We start from the raw sequence: 14,250 nt of genomic DNA on the forward strand, positions 1-14,250 counted from the left end.
ACCTCAAGCTTTTGTCATGTTGACATAAGACTAGCCATCAAAACGTGGGTCTAGGGATCAAACTTGCAGCTACCTTACTCATTGAGCCATCTTTCTGACCTAAAAAAATACTTTTTAAGGTTTTTTTTTTTTTTTTGACAGTCTCTTTATATAGCCTGACTGGTCTAGAATTCGCCATCTAGACCAGACTGGCCTTGAATTTACAGAGATCAGCTTGCCTCTACCTATACCTCTCACTTTTTTTAAGATTAAAAAAAAAATCTTTAATTATGTTTATTTGTGGTGGAGTATGTGTGTGTGCACATGAGTGCTGTGCCCATGCAGGCCAGAAGAGGGAGCTGGAGTTACAGGTGGTTGTGGGTTGTTTAGCATGAAGGCAGTGAATGGAACCTGGGTCCTCTTTCGGAACAACAAGGACTTTTAATTGCTAAGTCATCTCTCTTAGACTCCAGAAAGGCCTTTTAAAAATTAATGATGGGTGCTAGTGGTATTGTAGCACACATCTTTAGTTTCATGAAAGGCAGAGGCAGATGGGTCTCTGGAAGTTTGAGGTCAACCTGTGTCAAGATCTAGTAAGACCCTGTGTCAAAAATTATTTTTAAACTAATTCTTTGAATTTCATAGATGCATAAAACTATATTTTGAGCAAACTCATCCCTCCATCTCATTCTTACTTCCTTTTCTCCAACAATCCTTCCTCCCACTTTCTTGTCTTTCTATGATTTAATAGGGGCTTCTTCTTACATGAGCGTGTGTTGAGGGAGTGCTATTCTCTGGAACACTGACAGACAGACCCTGATGTGTTCTGCTTCTGTGGCCCACACAGCTGTCCTGAACCATCTTTCGAATCTAGTCATGGCTTTCTCATCCAGATTTGGTCCCTCCGCCACCCTCTCCATCTGTCTCCTCTCTTTTGCCCACTCCCATGCTGTGAACCCAGGATGTGACAATTCTGAACCCCTCTGTGTGGACCTTGTGAATTTCCCATTGGGTTCAGGCAATAAGGAGGCACAGCAGGCTTTTGAGGAAAGGAGGAAAGTGGGGGGCTCAGCCCAGGGATCCTTTAGTGGTGTGGTAACCACGTAGCTCTGCACTTTCCCAGAATCCCATAGTGGACCATTCATGTGATGTTACTGATCATTACCCTTCCTTAATCTCCACCTCCAATCATCTGGAGGACAGTCTCTGCTTATCCTCCCTGTGAATGTGCTATCACCCACACTTGTCTTCATCCACAGCTCTGTCCTCCTCCTTCAATAAGTGATCTAGCCACCCACCACCATGTTGACTTCCTTTCCAGTGCAGGTGAGTCACACTCTCCCATGCATCCTGCTTCTACATGAACTTCCCACGGCCCCTGTGGACTGAAGGTGACCCGCACAGAGTATTCCTCAGCCAACACTTGTGATCCATTATTTCCCTGTTGCTGGAGTGTGCTGTGTGTGACAGGACATTGAACAGCATCTCTGGTCTCCACTGATGACATGCCAGGAGCATGTCAATTTTACCCCGATGTGATGACCCTAAGGAGATACTGCCTATGTCTGCTCTGGCAACTGCTTACTAACAAATCAATCCCCAAACTCAAAGAGCCAATATTTGCGCTAAACCAGACTTACGGCTAAATACCCTGCAAATACCACCTCATCTCACTGCCTACTTCATCCTTGGAAGGATGAGTGGCTCAGAGTAGTTTGTGAGTTTCCCAAGACCACACAGCCAGGACATTTACTGTCTGTCAGTGCCTCTCCATACCAGACTCTTTGGTTTTTCCCTCTTTCCTGGTGCTCATCCCTCTGTCTCTTCCAGTCCCACATCCAGCTGTGACTGATGTGGCTAAGCATCTTGGGCCTAGCCTCCGCAAATCCCTCTTACCCCACCAGTCCTCCTTTAGCTGTCTTCCATCTTCAGCCACTAGAAAGATCCTATGCAAGCTCTCTGCCTTTGGGAATTTGTGAACCTTCCAGTGTCCCCAGTAAGGTCTTCTTTGTTAATGTCAACAGCAAATTCAGTCCACACAGCTAAAATGATAAGCAAGTTCTAATGTTGTTTTAAAGCTAACAAACAGTGTGGGGCCCTTCGTCTGCTCAGATAGTATCTGTGACCCCCCCACTGCCAACCAGACCGACACCTTCCCTCTGCAACCGATCCTCATAGCCCTCCTTGTCAGCTCCAGGACCCTTCCAGCCTTCTCAGTCTCTCATACCCCAGGCAAGGAAAAGCTATGTGCCAGGTTATACCTTCTGGTTTCTCTGTGTCTGAGCCTCACTCCCCATACTCCTCCCCCGCCCTCCCCCCGCAAACCTGTTGAAATTCAACCTCTCCCCACAGGCCTAGCTCGAATGTCACCTGCTTCAGGCCACCTAGTCTGCCCTCCCTTCTGTGGCTTCCATGCAGGAAAGCTTCAGTTATTTCTGTCTCCTGTTCTTCACCTCAAATCCCCACCCTTCCAGGGCAGAGTCACTCAAGACAGAAAGAAATCTTTGAAGTGGAGGCCAAGTAGGCCTTCTTAAATTGATTCTTTCTTCTCTCTGCCCACCGACCCAAGTCAGTTGCCTGCCACCCACCAGCCTGCCCAGCCCAGCCATATGGTCTGTCTCACATTCAAGGATGGGTCTGACTGGATACTTATGAAGCAGATGGGCTGGCCAAAGACCATATCCTGTTGCAAGGTCAAGTGCCTATGAGTGGGCGGGTTGGGTTGAGGTGGGACCTGAATAGTCTAATGCTTCTGGAGACCCTCCCTTCACCTTTTATTTTTGTATTTTATTCATTTAAAAATGTATATATTTAGGCTATATTATTTATTTTATTTTGTGTACCTGAATGTTTTGCCTGTATGTATGTATGGGCATCATGTGCATGCCGGATGCCTTCCAGGTCAGAAGATGGTGTTGGATCCCTTGGAACTGGCATTGGAGATGGTTGTAAGCTGTCATGGAGGTGCTGGGAGCTCAACTTGAGTCCTCTGCAAGAGCACCAAGTGCTCTTACCCTTTGAGTCATCTCTACATTTCTGTATTTATTAATGTAGTGTGTGGATCACAGTGGTCTGTAGTGGGTCTGCAGAGGTCAGAGGACGACTTGTGGGAGCTGGTTCTCTCCTTCCCTCATGAGTCCTGGGGATGAACTCAAGAAGTCACGCTTGGTGGTAATTGCCTTTGACGTGATGAGCCATCTGGCTGCCTCTCTTTTTCCTTTGAAAAATTTCATTATTCTTATTTAAAGATTTGGTTTTTTTTTTTTTTTTTTTTTTTTTTTTTTTTTTATCATTTTTGATTATGTGTAGTGTGTCCATCTGTGTGAAGGTGCCTCTGGCTCCTTTAATCTCCTGGAACTGGAATTACATACAAGCAGCTGTGAACAAGTGTTTTAAATTTCTGACCCATCTCTCTAGAGCACCTCTTCAGCACTCCCTCTCTCCTCTATCTATCTATCTGTCTATCTGTCTTTCTATCTATATATCTGCCTGTCTATCTGTTTGCATATCTCTCTCTCTCTCTCTCTCTCTCTCTCTCTCTCTCTCTCTCTCTCTCGGGTTTCCTTAAGAAGTCCAGGCTGGGCTGGAATTTGTGATTTTCCTGCTTCCAAGTCCTGGGACAATGGATTGTGGGGATTGTTTGGACTGGAGGAACAGCTGCAGAAACTGCCCCAGGAGGACAGGTAGGGCAGGCTCCAGGAAAAACAGGTAGCCCTCCACCCTGGGGCTGATGGAGTCTGAAAACTCTTGAGAACCCCCAAAGAATACTCCTGTGGAACAGAGTCTTAGAGGTGATGGTGTAGGAACTCCTGTGCAAGCTTGGGAGCCAGTTCTGCCTTGGGGCTCTGAGGGACTGGTATAGGAGATGTGTGACCCGGAGTGGAAATGAGGCTCTGATAGGAGTCAAGACCAGGGAGTCTGAAGGTTTGGGCTCTTAGCTGTCTGAGCTTTCACGTCTCCATCCATCTCTGTCTGTTAAGCTCTCCCTTCTCTGTCTGTCTCAGCCTCCTGTCTCAGGTCTGGATCTTGGGGGCCAGGCTTGCAAGCAACCGGGCAGGGGCGTTGCCAGTATGGGCGTGGCCCCGGAGTTGTGAGGCGGGGCTTAGGGCTCAACCTGAAGCTTGTAAAGGGCTGGGGCTCAGCCGGGCAGGTTTAAAGGGTTGGGGCTGTGTCAAACCGCATTGTCAAAGCCGCGGATCTGGATTGAGAGCGGCAGGCTGAGACCCGGGTGAGTGCGTGGGTCCAGCGACCGTGGCTTGAGCGGGGCGGGGCGGGGCGAACATCCGTGGGCACAGCCAGTTTCAGGACCCCACGACCAGCGATGAGGTTGAATGACCAGGAGCGAGATGTCGGTATCCCCAAAGGTTGTTGAGGCTATGCTCATTTTTTATTTTCTGAGCGCGCCCTGGTGTCTTCGGAGTCTCTTCTTTTTGAGTGCAGGTGCTGGAAAGAGGGGGCGCTTCTTGGACCAGAGATTTCTGTTCTGGGACACCCCTTTATAAGGTCTGCCTGAGTGGCTGACATACTGTCTTGAAGAGAAAGCCTGGGCTGGGCATGTAGTTCTGGGGTACACGTTTTTTTTCAGCATACTTGAAGCTGTCCATCTTGCCGATGGGTCTTTTGGTTGTGGTCCAGCCTCCGTTAGGAATGCTATGTGCATCCACAGAAGTGCCAGCATCTCCAAGTTCCCTTCTTTGCAAATAAAATAGTAGTCCAGTCCCTCTACCTTTGATTATGAGCCCTGGAAGTTAGTTAAAGATTTGGCCCATAAGTGCTGTCTGGTGTTTCAGGGGCCTGGCCCAAACTGATTTAGAGCCATTGATGGGCTGGCCAACTTGGTCCTTGCAAAGGGTTGTGGCTTACTACTTGGGAGATCTCTGGCTTGAAGTGAGAGATGAGGAGGAAGAGACTGCCTTTGGTTTCTGCATAGGGAAGAGTCCTTTTACTGGTCAATAACCCTCCCCAGTTCATTGTGTACCCCTTACCCCACAGTTAAGCCCTCTTTCCTATGTGTTCCCTCCCCTCCCAATTTCTCTATCTTGAAGCTTACTCCAGCAAGAGCTTGTAACATCTAAATGTCTTGAAGATGAAACTGTCCTGAGATGCCTGCCCAGACAGGGATTTGATTGTGGAGGGAGATGAGGGCTGGAGGAAGGGAACATATACTTGTTGACATTCAGTGGGCAAGCTGGGATTTGGAACGAACAAACCCTGCCTGACCTCAAAATCCTGGGCCACTTTCTGATGGCCCGACATCTCTGTAGAGCCCAGCTTGGGTTTCCGAAAGGTAACATTAGCTATGGGCTCATATCTTGGCGGTGATCAGGGTTGGTAACCACAGAGGGGCTTGAATGACCTGGGAGGCATTCAGAGAATGAGACCTCCTCTTTCCTATTTGACTAGCCTTGGGCTTTGTTCTGTAAATCCCAGATGTCTAGGTAACAAGGATGAACATGTTGACAGTACCTGAGAGTGAGTGAGCACTTTCAATATGTCCTTTGTTCACTTTTGCTTTTTATTTGTGTGTGTTTATGTGTGTGTGTATGTGTGTGTGTGTGTGTTGGCACAAGTGTGAAAGTTAGAGGACAGCTTTCAGCAGTCTGTTCTCTCCTTCAAGCATGTGGGTGTCAGGGACTGAACCCAGGTTATCAGGCTTGCTAGCAGGTACTTTTACCCACTGAGCCATCTTGATGGCTCATATATATCCTATATGTCATCATATCTCTGTGAGGTGGAGAAATATGGTTCCTGTCTGAAGCAACTGGGGCTCAGAGAGGTGTGGACACTTGCCTCAAGTGGCACAGCTACCAGGGAGGGGGCACTTTCAAATTCCTTCTGTGGCTTGGGTCCAAGTGTGCCGTGTTGGCAATGGTATGCAGAGGTCATTACACTCAAGGTTGCCACTACCTTCAAACTTCTTTTAAAGGCAGTACTTACTTTATTTTGGGACAAAGAATATACATGCTCCAAGCTTTTATGGGGCTCTTCCCTACTTGATTTTACAACTTAGCTGAGCTTTTCCTCAGATTTCCAGAAATTTGGGGTGCTCTGTGTGGAGCAACAGACCTGAAAGGCTGTTTGCAATCCAGACCTGGAGTCTGGCCCTTTGATGGGGAGGACTTTCTAGGGGCAGGTAGGTATTTTATATTGAGAGTAAAGGGTAGGCTGGGACAGGAAACAGATTGTCTTGACTATTGGCTGGGAGAGGGAAGCTGTTTTGTGGGGTGATGTATCAACTTTGGGATGTTCCTATGTCAAGCCCTGGCCAATGCTTGACACTCAGGAAAAGGCATGTATGCAGTACCTGGCATTGGCCAGGATCCATGTCCTGAGTTCTTTCTTGTGAGCATACACACCTTGTATAACAAGTCCCTGGCTGGCAGCTTGCCAGCCCAACCTGTCAAACCAGGCTCCCTGGGTGTGGGCTGGGCTGGGCTGCAAGGCTGGTCTTTGGTACCACTGATGCCAGATAAGGCAGTTCCAAGCAGAAGGGGCGGAGTGCTAAGGCACTCCCAGGGCAGACTGGGATGACAGAAGGGTCTGGTTCACAGAAGAAATGGCCCTGCCAGCCTTCCACAGCCTTCCTGGAGTGCTGGCTTTAAATTTGTTCCAACTTTAATTTTGATAAGAGAGTGTCTCTTGTAGCCCAGGCTGGCTTCAGACTGACTCTGTAGCTGAGGATGACCTTGAACTTTTGAGTCACCTGCCTCTACCTCCCAGGTGCTGGGATTACAGGCATGTGCCATCACATCTGGTGTTCCGGGATGCTGGAGATTAAACTCAGAGCTTTATGCATACTAGGCAAGCACCCCACCGATTGAGGCACACTCTTAGTCTCATTTCCTTTACTGCTGCAAAGATACTAATAAGCTGTAGTAATCAGCTTGTGCCTGTCATCCCAGCACTTTAGAGGCTGAGGGAGAAGGATCTTGAGTTCCAGGCCAGCCTGGGCTATTGAGCAAGTTTGGCCTAGCCTAGGCTTTAAGACACTACTTCTTTTCTTTTCTTTTCCTTTCTTTCCTTTTCTTCTCCTCTCTCTCTCCCTCCTTCCCTCCTCCCTCCTTCCCTCCTTCTTTCTCTCCCTCCCTTCCTCCCCCCTTCTCTTAGAAACAGTATCTTTTTGTGTAGCCCTGGCTATCCTGGAACTTGCTCCACAGACCAGGCTGGCCTTGAATTCAAGGTGATTTGCTTACTATTTTGCCTCCTGAGTATTGGGATTAAAGATGTGCACCACCACCATCCAGCATGGTACCATTTCAGTCCAAAACCATTCCCAATAACTTCAAGAGGTAAACAGAGTTCTTGTTATATTATTGAGCGCCCTCTCCCCCCTCTCTCCCTCTCCTTCTCCCTCTCTCCCTCTCCCTCCCTCCCTCCCTCTCTCTCTCTCTCTCTCTCTCTCTCTCTCTCTCTCTCTCTCTCTCTCTCTCTCTCTCTCATACAAGGTCTCACTATGTAGTTTTGGCTGGCTGTTCTACAACTCACTATGTAGACCAAGCTAGCCTTGAACTCACAGAGATCTACCTGTCTCTGCCTTCTGAGTGGCTAGTATTAAAAGTGTGTACCACTACACCCAGTCCCAAATTTTTAAATTTTACAATTATTTATAGTGTGTGTGTGTGTTGGTAAGCACCTTTTCACACCAAGCCTGAACCTTCTTGATGGATCAATATTGCCTTAAAAAACAAAACAAAATAGTCTTACTGTAGAGCTCATGCTGGCCTTGAACTCTTGATCATTCCGCATCCTACCTCAACCTCCCAAATGCTACGATTGCAGCCTGCACCAGCACACCTGGCTATTGTGATGTTGTTACGCTGTTATATTTGTAACGATTTGTGCAAGTGTATGTATGTGTGGTTGTGCACATGAGTGCAGGTACCTGTGGAGTCCAGGAAGGAGTGTCAGTTCCCCTGGAGTTGGAGTCAGAGGCACTTGAGAGACACCACTGTGGGTGCTGGGAACTGAACTCTGGTCCTCTGGAAGAGCAGTATCTGTTTTTAGTCTGGGTTCCTGGCATTGAACTGAGGTCATCAGGCTTGTGTGGCAAACACTTTTACCCACTGAACCATCTTTGGGACCCATATATGTGTTTTTTATTGAGGCTTAGCTACGCACTATAAAATTAACTTTTTTGATGGATCCATAGCCTTGAACACATTGTCATGCCCTGACACAAACTGTCATGCCCTGTCACACACTGTCATGTCCTTGCACACACTGTCATGTTCTTGCACACACTGTCATGTTCTTGCACACACTCATGCCCTTACACACACTGTCATGCCCTTGCACACACTGTCATGTTCTTGCGCACACTGTCATGTTCTTGCAATACTGTCATGTTCTTGCACACACTGTCATGTTCTTGCACACACTGTCATTCCCTTGCACACACTGTCATGCCCTGACACACACTGTCATGCCCTGGCACACACTGTCATTCCCTTGCACACACTGTCATGCCCTGACACACACTGTCATGCCCTGGCATACACTGTCATTCCCTTGCACACACTGTCATGCCCTGACACACACTGTCATGCCCTGACACACACTGTCATGCACTTGCACACACTGTCATGCCCTGGCACACACTGTCATGCCCTGGCACACACTGTCATGCCCTGTCACACACTGTCATGCCCTGGCACACACTCATGCCCTGGCACACACTGTCATGCCCTTGCACACACTGTCATTCCCTGGCGCACACACTCATGCCCTGGCACACACTGTCATGTTCTTACACACATTGTCATTCCCTGGCGCACATGCTCATGCCCTTGCACACACTGTCATGCCCTGTCACACACTGTCATGCCCTGGCACAAGCTGTCATATTCTTGCACACACTGTCATGTTCTTGCACACACTGTCATGCCCTGGCACACACTGTCATGCCCTGACACACACTGTCATGCCCTGACACACACTGCCATGTTCTTGCACATACTCTGCTCATACTCTACCACTTAGCTTCATTCCTCCACTGAAACAACTGTTACACAGGTCACAGACATTTGATTTAAGTACCTTCAAAATGGTGGGCACCCACCATCTCTTCAGGGCTCCAAAAGGAGACCTCACCCCCATTAGTAGTCATTCACAACCCTCCCTCCCCTGACTCCAACACTCACTAATCTGCTTTCCATCCCTGTGGATTTTTGTGTTCTGGACATTTCTTATCTCTAGGGTCATAGATGATGTGTGTGGCCTCTGTGTCTGCCATCTTTCACTTAGAGTTATGTTTTCAGGTCCGTTCATAGTCTAACATTATAACAGCTGCATTCTCTTTCATGTCTGACTAGCATTCTATTGTGTAAATATGTCATATTTTATTCATCTTTTCATCTGTGCTGAGCACTTGGAGGCTTCTTCTTTTTGACAGTTGTGAATCATACTAGTATAAAAGTTCTTTGAATAGTTGTTTTCCAGGTTTCTGGGTATACACCTAAAAACGGAATTATTTGGTCATGTGATAATGTGAGGTTTAACTTTATGAAAAACAACCAAGTTGTTTCCTGTGGTAGCTGAACTTCAAAATATTTTTTTTTTCTTTTTTGTTTTGCAAGACAGGGTTTCTCTGTGTAGTCCTGGCTGTCCTGGAACTCATTCTGTAGATCAGGCTGGCCTCAAACTCAGAAATTTGCCTGCCTCTGCCTCTCAAGTGCTGGGATTAAAGGCATGCACCACCACCGCCTGGCCAAAATAATTTTTTTTAAAAGACTAGTTCTCACATTTAGCTGTAGTTGGTCTAGAACTCACTATGTAATCCTGGTTGGCCTCAGACTCATGGAGAGCTGTCTCACAAGTGCAGGGGTTAAAGACTCATTTGAAGACTTAGAGATGACTTGAAGGAATTGGTTTTCTTCACCCACCATGTGGGTATCAGGGATTGAACTCAGGTTGTTAGGCTTGTCAGCAAGCAGCTTTACCTGTGAGCCATCTTGCTGCCCTCAAAACTCTTTGTAGTATGTGTGTGTGTGTGTGTGTGTGTGTGTGTGTGCACATGTATGTACATATGTGCACTCGAACATGTGAATTCCTTTGTAAGTGTGCAGGTGGAGGCCAGAGGACACTCCCGCTCTCCAATTTACTCTGTTGAGATAAAGTCTCTCACTGAACCTGGAGCTCACTGATGTTGGGTTAGGCTGACCCCCAACAAGCCTCTCTACCCTTGTGCCTTACCTCCCCTGCCACCCTCGACAGCACTGGGATTGCAGGTTTATGCCGCCACGTCAGCTTTCTGTGTTTCTGTGTGGGTACTAGAAATCTGAGCTCAAGTGCATTTACCCACAGAGCTGTTTCCCAACCCTGACTGGCTAGCTTGCTTTCTTTCTTGAAGTGATGTCTGGATTTGAAACCCAGGAACCCATGATTGTTCTAGAATTACAGACATGCTCCATCATTTTTGGTTCCAGGGAAGTTAAAATTTTCTTTTAACATGGTAGCCCTTGCCTTTAATTCCAGCACTTGGGAATCAGAAGCAGGTAAGTGGGTGTCTGTGAGTTCAAGTCTAGCCTGGTTTACACAGTAAAATCCAGGCCAGCAGGTACTATGTAGTGTGGTCGTCTTAGTGAGGGTTTTATTGCTGTGAAGAGACACCATGACCAAGACAACTCTTATAAAGCCAAACATTTTATTGGGGATGGCTTACAGTTTCAGTGATGCAGTCCATTATCATCATGGTGGGAAGCATGGCAGCATCCAGGCAGACATGGTGCTGGAGGAGCAGAGACTTCTACAGCTTGATCCAAAGGCAGCCAGGAAGAGGGTCTCTTCTGCACTGGGTGGAGCTTAGCATAGGACCTCAAAGCTCCTCCCTGCAGTGACTCCCTTCCTCCAACAGGGCCACACCTTTTCCAACATGGCCACACCTCCTAGTAGTACCACTTCCCGTGGGCCAAGCAGATTCAAACTATCAGTGCTACCACCCTATGTAAAAACACAACACAACAAATCCGGTATTCATTTATATTGGTGGGGTGACGCACAGCCAGGGAGCATATGTGAGGCCGGAAAACAACCTGCAGGAGTTGGTTCTCTCCTTTTACCATGAAGAGTTGGGAGGCTGAGCTCAGGTCGCCAGGCTTGGAAGCAAACATGTTTATCTGCTGAGCCAGGCCCCAGTGTGTTGTTTATCAAGGCCTTTTTTTGGAGATCCAATAGACCTTCTCAAATTATTCCCATTTTTCAGATAAGGAACCATCTCACCCAAGAGAGTCTCAACACCTTCTTCTCCCAGGAGAGGAACTGAGAGCGTGACTTCAGGTAGGCTGGAGCCCACACTTGGCTCGCATGAGGTGAGGTGGGCACAGAACCCTTCCTATCCTTGTGTAGTGCCCCTTATGTACCCAGCCCGCAGAACCAAAGCCAGGAGTCCTCCAGCCAAGATTCCTTTGCATGGCAATCCCCTCTTCAACGCCAAGACCTTAGCTTACTATGGCTTTTGTTGCGACCGAACTGCGATGTCATGTGCTTTTATCCAAAGGCTCCTGGCCAGAAGAAAGGAATGACTTTGAAAGCTACTGCCTAGGGCTGGTATTAACTCACTCTTCTGAGAGTGATGCAGGTGTGGAGGCTGACTTGGGGGCAAAAGGAAATAAGCTGTCGACAGGGCTGGGCTTGGCAATGAGGAGTTGGTGTGGGCAGAGCAGGGGAAAGGCGTGTGAGTAGAGGGAACAGCCTATGCAAAAGCTTAGAGTGAGAACCAGCTTGGCCTGTGGCTGGAGCAGGCCGTGTCAGATACCATGAATGAGGAGGATGGAGTGGGAGACAGTATTACTGGGAAAAACAGAGGCCAGGTCATATGGGGGGTCATGGTCCAGGCAAGGTGTCTGTCTGAATGTCACTCATGGGAGGATTTCGAGCAGGGGAGTTTTATGATCTGATTTAAATTTTATACGTTAAAAAAGATTCATCTGGTGTGTGATCGTGTGTAGAGGTCACAGGACAACTTATCGGAGCTGATTGTCTCCTTTCACCATGTGGATCAGGTTTAGCAGCATGCAACTTTGCCCACTGAGCCATCTTGCTGGCTCCTGATATTCCAGAAGATGTTTTTAGTTAATGTAGTGTGGAACACTGGGAAAACAAGGGCAAACCAGTGGGAGGCTGCCACTGGGGCAGACAGATGTGGGGTGGGAAGGTGGACCTGAAGAAGAATGATTCTGCATTACAAAAGCATTCCCCAGCACATGGCATTCCTTTGAGGCAATGATGGTGAAATGTGGGCTTCAAGACAATCCTGCTGATCACTGGTGCAACAGGAACCGAGCAAGAATACGTTTGTTTAGTTTTAATGCAGGAAGGGGATGAGGTGAATCTGAGTATTTGGGATTCTCCTAAACACATGACGGGGAAACATTGTTGGGAACCGAAACAGAAAACAGCTCTGATACGAGATTACTGAAGGCCTGGGGGACAGGGATGGGGTCCCCCAGAAGTGTGCACAGGAAGACGGGGAGAGGATACAGTGAAGAACCCCGAACACCTATAACCTGCACGACAAAGAGGATTCTACACTGAACTGGGGGAAAGAAGAGAATGTTGGAAGTGGGAACTCCACACAGGCTCTGGAGCCAGGCTGAGGACATGGACTGTGTTAGGGTAGACCTGGCAAGCATTTAGAAAGACAAAGATGGCGAGGCGGGAGAGATGGTTCAGCTGGTAAGCATGCAGATCTGAGTTCAGTTCTCAGCACCCACGTGAAACACTGGGCACACAAATGTGAGTCTTCCCCTATGGAGAAGCAGGGACAGGAGGATCCCTGAGACTCGATGGTCAGTGAGGTAATCAAACCAGTGTGCTGTAGGTTCAGTGAGAGACAGCAGTGGTGATGGGAGCAAGACGAGAGCAATTGAGAATGAAGCCTGTCATGCATTACACAAGTACACATGAAAACTGAAAGCAAGCAAGTCGGAAAGAAACAAAAAGCAATTAATGGCGAAGTGTGTTTGAAATCCCTACATTCAGAAGCTGAGGCTGGAACATCTGTAGTTAGATGCCAGTCTGGGCTCCACAGAAGAAACAAACAAATGAATAAATAAGAAACGGATCTGGGAAGATGGCTCAATGGGTAAAGGCACCCGCCACCAAGTCTGACGACTTGAGTTCAATACCTAGGACTCTGAAGGGAAAAAACAGTTCCTGAAGAGGTTGTTTTCTGTCTCCACACACACAGTGGTGTACCTGCCTCCTTGATGAATATCTGAATAAATAGATGTAATTTAAAAATTAAACAAAAACAGAGAAAAGGAAGAGAGTGGAGGAAAAGAAAAAAAGGAAGGAAGGCCCCCCAACACAGATTCTGGGGATTAGAAAGTACCACATTGGAGAGATGGACCAACAAGTGCAGCTACTTGTCAAAAGTTTGAGAGCCAGAGTTTGATCCCTTGACCGCATATGGTGCAAGGAGAGGACCAATTCCTGCAAATTTTCCTCTGATTTCAGCATGACTCACAAATAAATAAATACATGTAAATTTTACTAAAAGAATGTTCCTAAATGCCACTCCCCTCTGCTCCCACATTAGATACCCTGTACCTAGTTGCGTCAGGTACAAGTAAGTGGTCTCCTCCCTCGAGAGCCACATCTGTCATGTTCACCACGTCTGTCATGTTCACCACGTTAGTCCCAACGCCTAGAACTGAGTCACACACATCACTGGGCCTCTGAAGGTATCCGCCACCCAGTGTTTAAAACAAAACAAAACAGGAGGAGCACTTAGTGAGGGTGTGGCAGGCAGAAGCACTTTGGAAAAGATCTCGATGGATGGGATCAATCACTGGCTGGCTTCCCTGGCCTTGCCAGAGAGGCTTTCTCATAGCTACTGTTAAATTGTTAAACAAATAAAGAGTTATGGATACTTCTTAGGGTGTGTGCCCTTGGGAGTTGTGCAGGTGAAATGCTACCTACCTATCCTTCTTCTCCTCCTCCTCCTCCTTCTCTTTTTCCCTCCCCTCCCCTCCCTTCCCTCCCACTTCTTCCTCCTCCTTTCTTTTACTTTGGTTTTTTGATCTAGAGTTTCTCTGTGTCACCTAGGCTGTCCTGGACTTCATTCTATAGATCACATAAATGTTTTGCCTGCATATTTGCCTAAGCATCACGTATATGCAGGGCATCCACGGAGGTCAGAAGAGGACATTGGATCCCCTGGAACTGGAGTTGTGGATGGTTGGGAACCACCACAGGTGCCGCGGGCTGGCCGATCTGGGCCTCCCTCAACCCGCGGGAGAAACGGGGGTCCTAGTCAGGTCGACAAGGCAT

At 47.7% G+C, this 14,250-nt stretch overlaps 1 protein-coding gene across 3 annotated transcripts in view; it reads left to right on the top strand.

The window, feature by feature from the left end:
• Positions 1-4,109: 4,109 nt before the first annotated feature.
• Positions 4,110-14,250, top strand: part of LOC116076274 (cytochrome P450 4F22) — a 41,993-nt gene continuing 31,852 nt past the window's right edge. For 2 of the 3 annotated variants that reach the window (XM_031349957.1, XM_031349959.1), the window contains exons 1-2: positions 4,110-4,207; positions 11,180-11,253. The gene's annotated coding sequence lies outside the window, so the exon portion shown is untranslated. The remainder of the gene's footprint in view (positions 4,208-11,179; positions 11,254-14,250) is intronic. The other variant, XM_031349958.1, reaches the window with a different exon arrangement.

This window comes from Mastomys coucha, unplaced genomic scaffold (genome assembly GCF_008632895.1).
Source record: "Mastomys coucha isolate ucsf_1 unplaced genomic scaffold, UCSF_Mcou_1 pScaffold4, whole genome shotgun sequence".
NCBI classification, from domain to species: domain Eukaryota; kingdom Metazoa; phylum Chordata; class Mammalia; order Rodentia; family Muridae; genus Mastomys; species Mastomys coucha.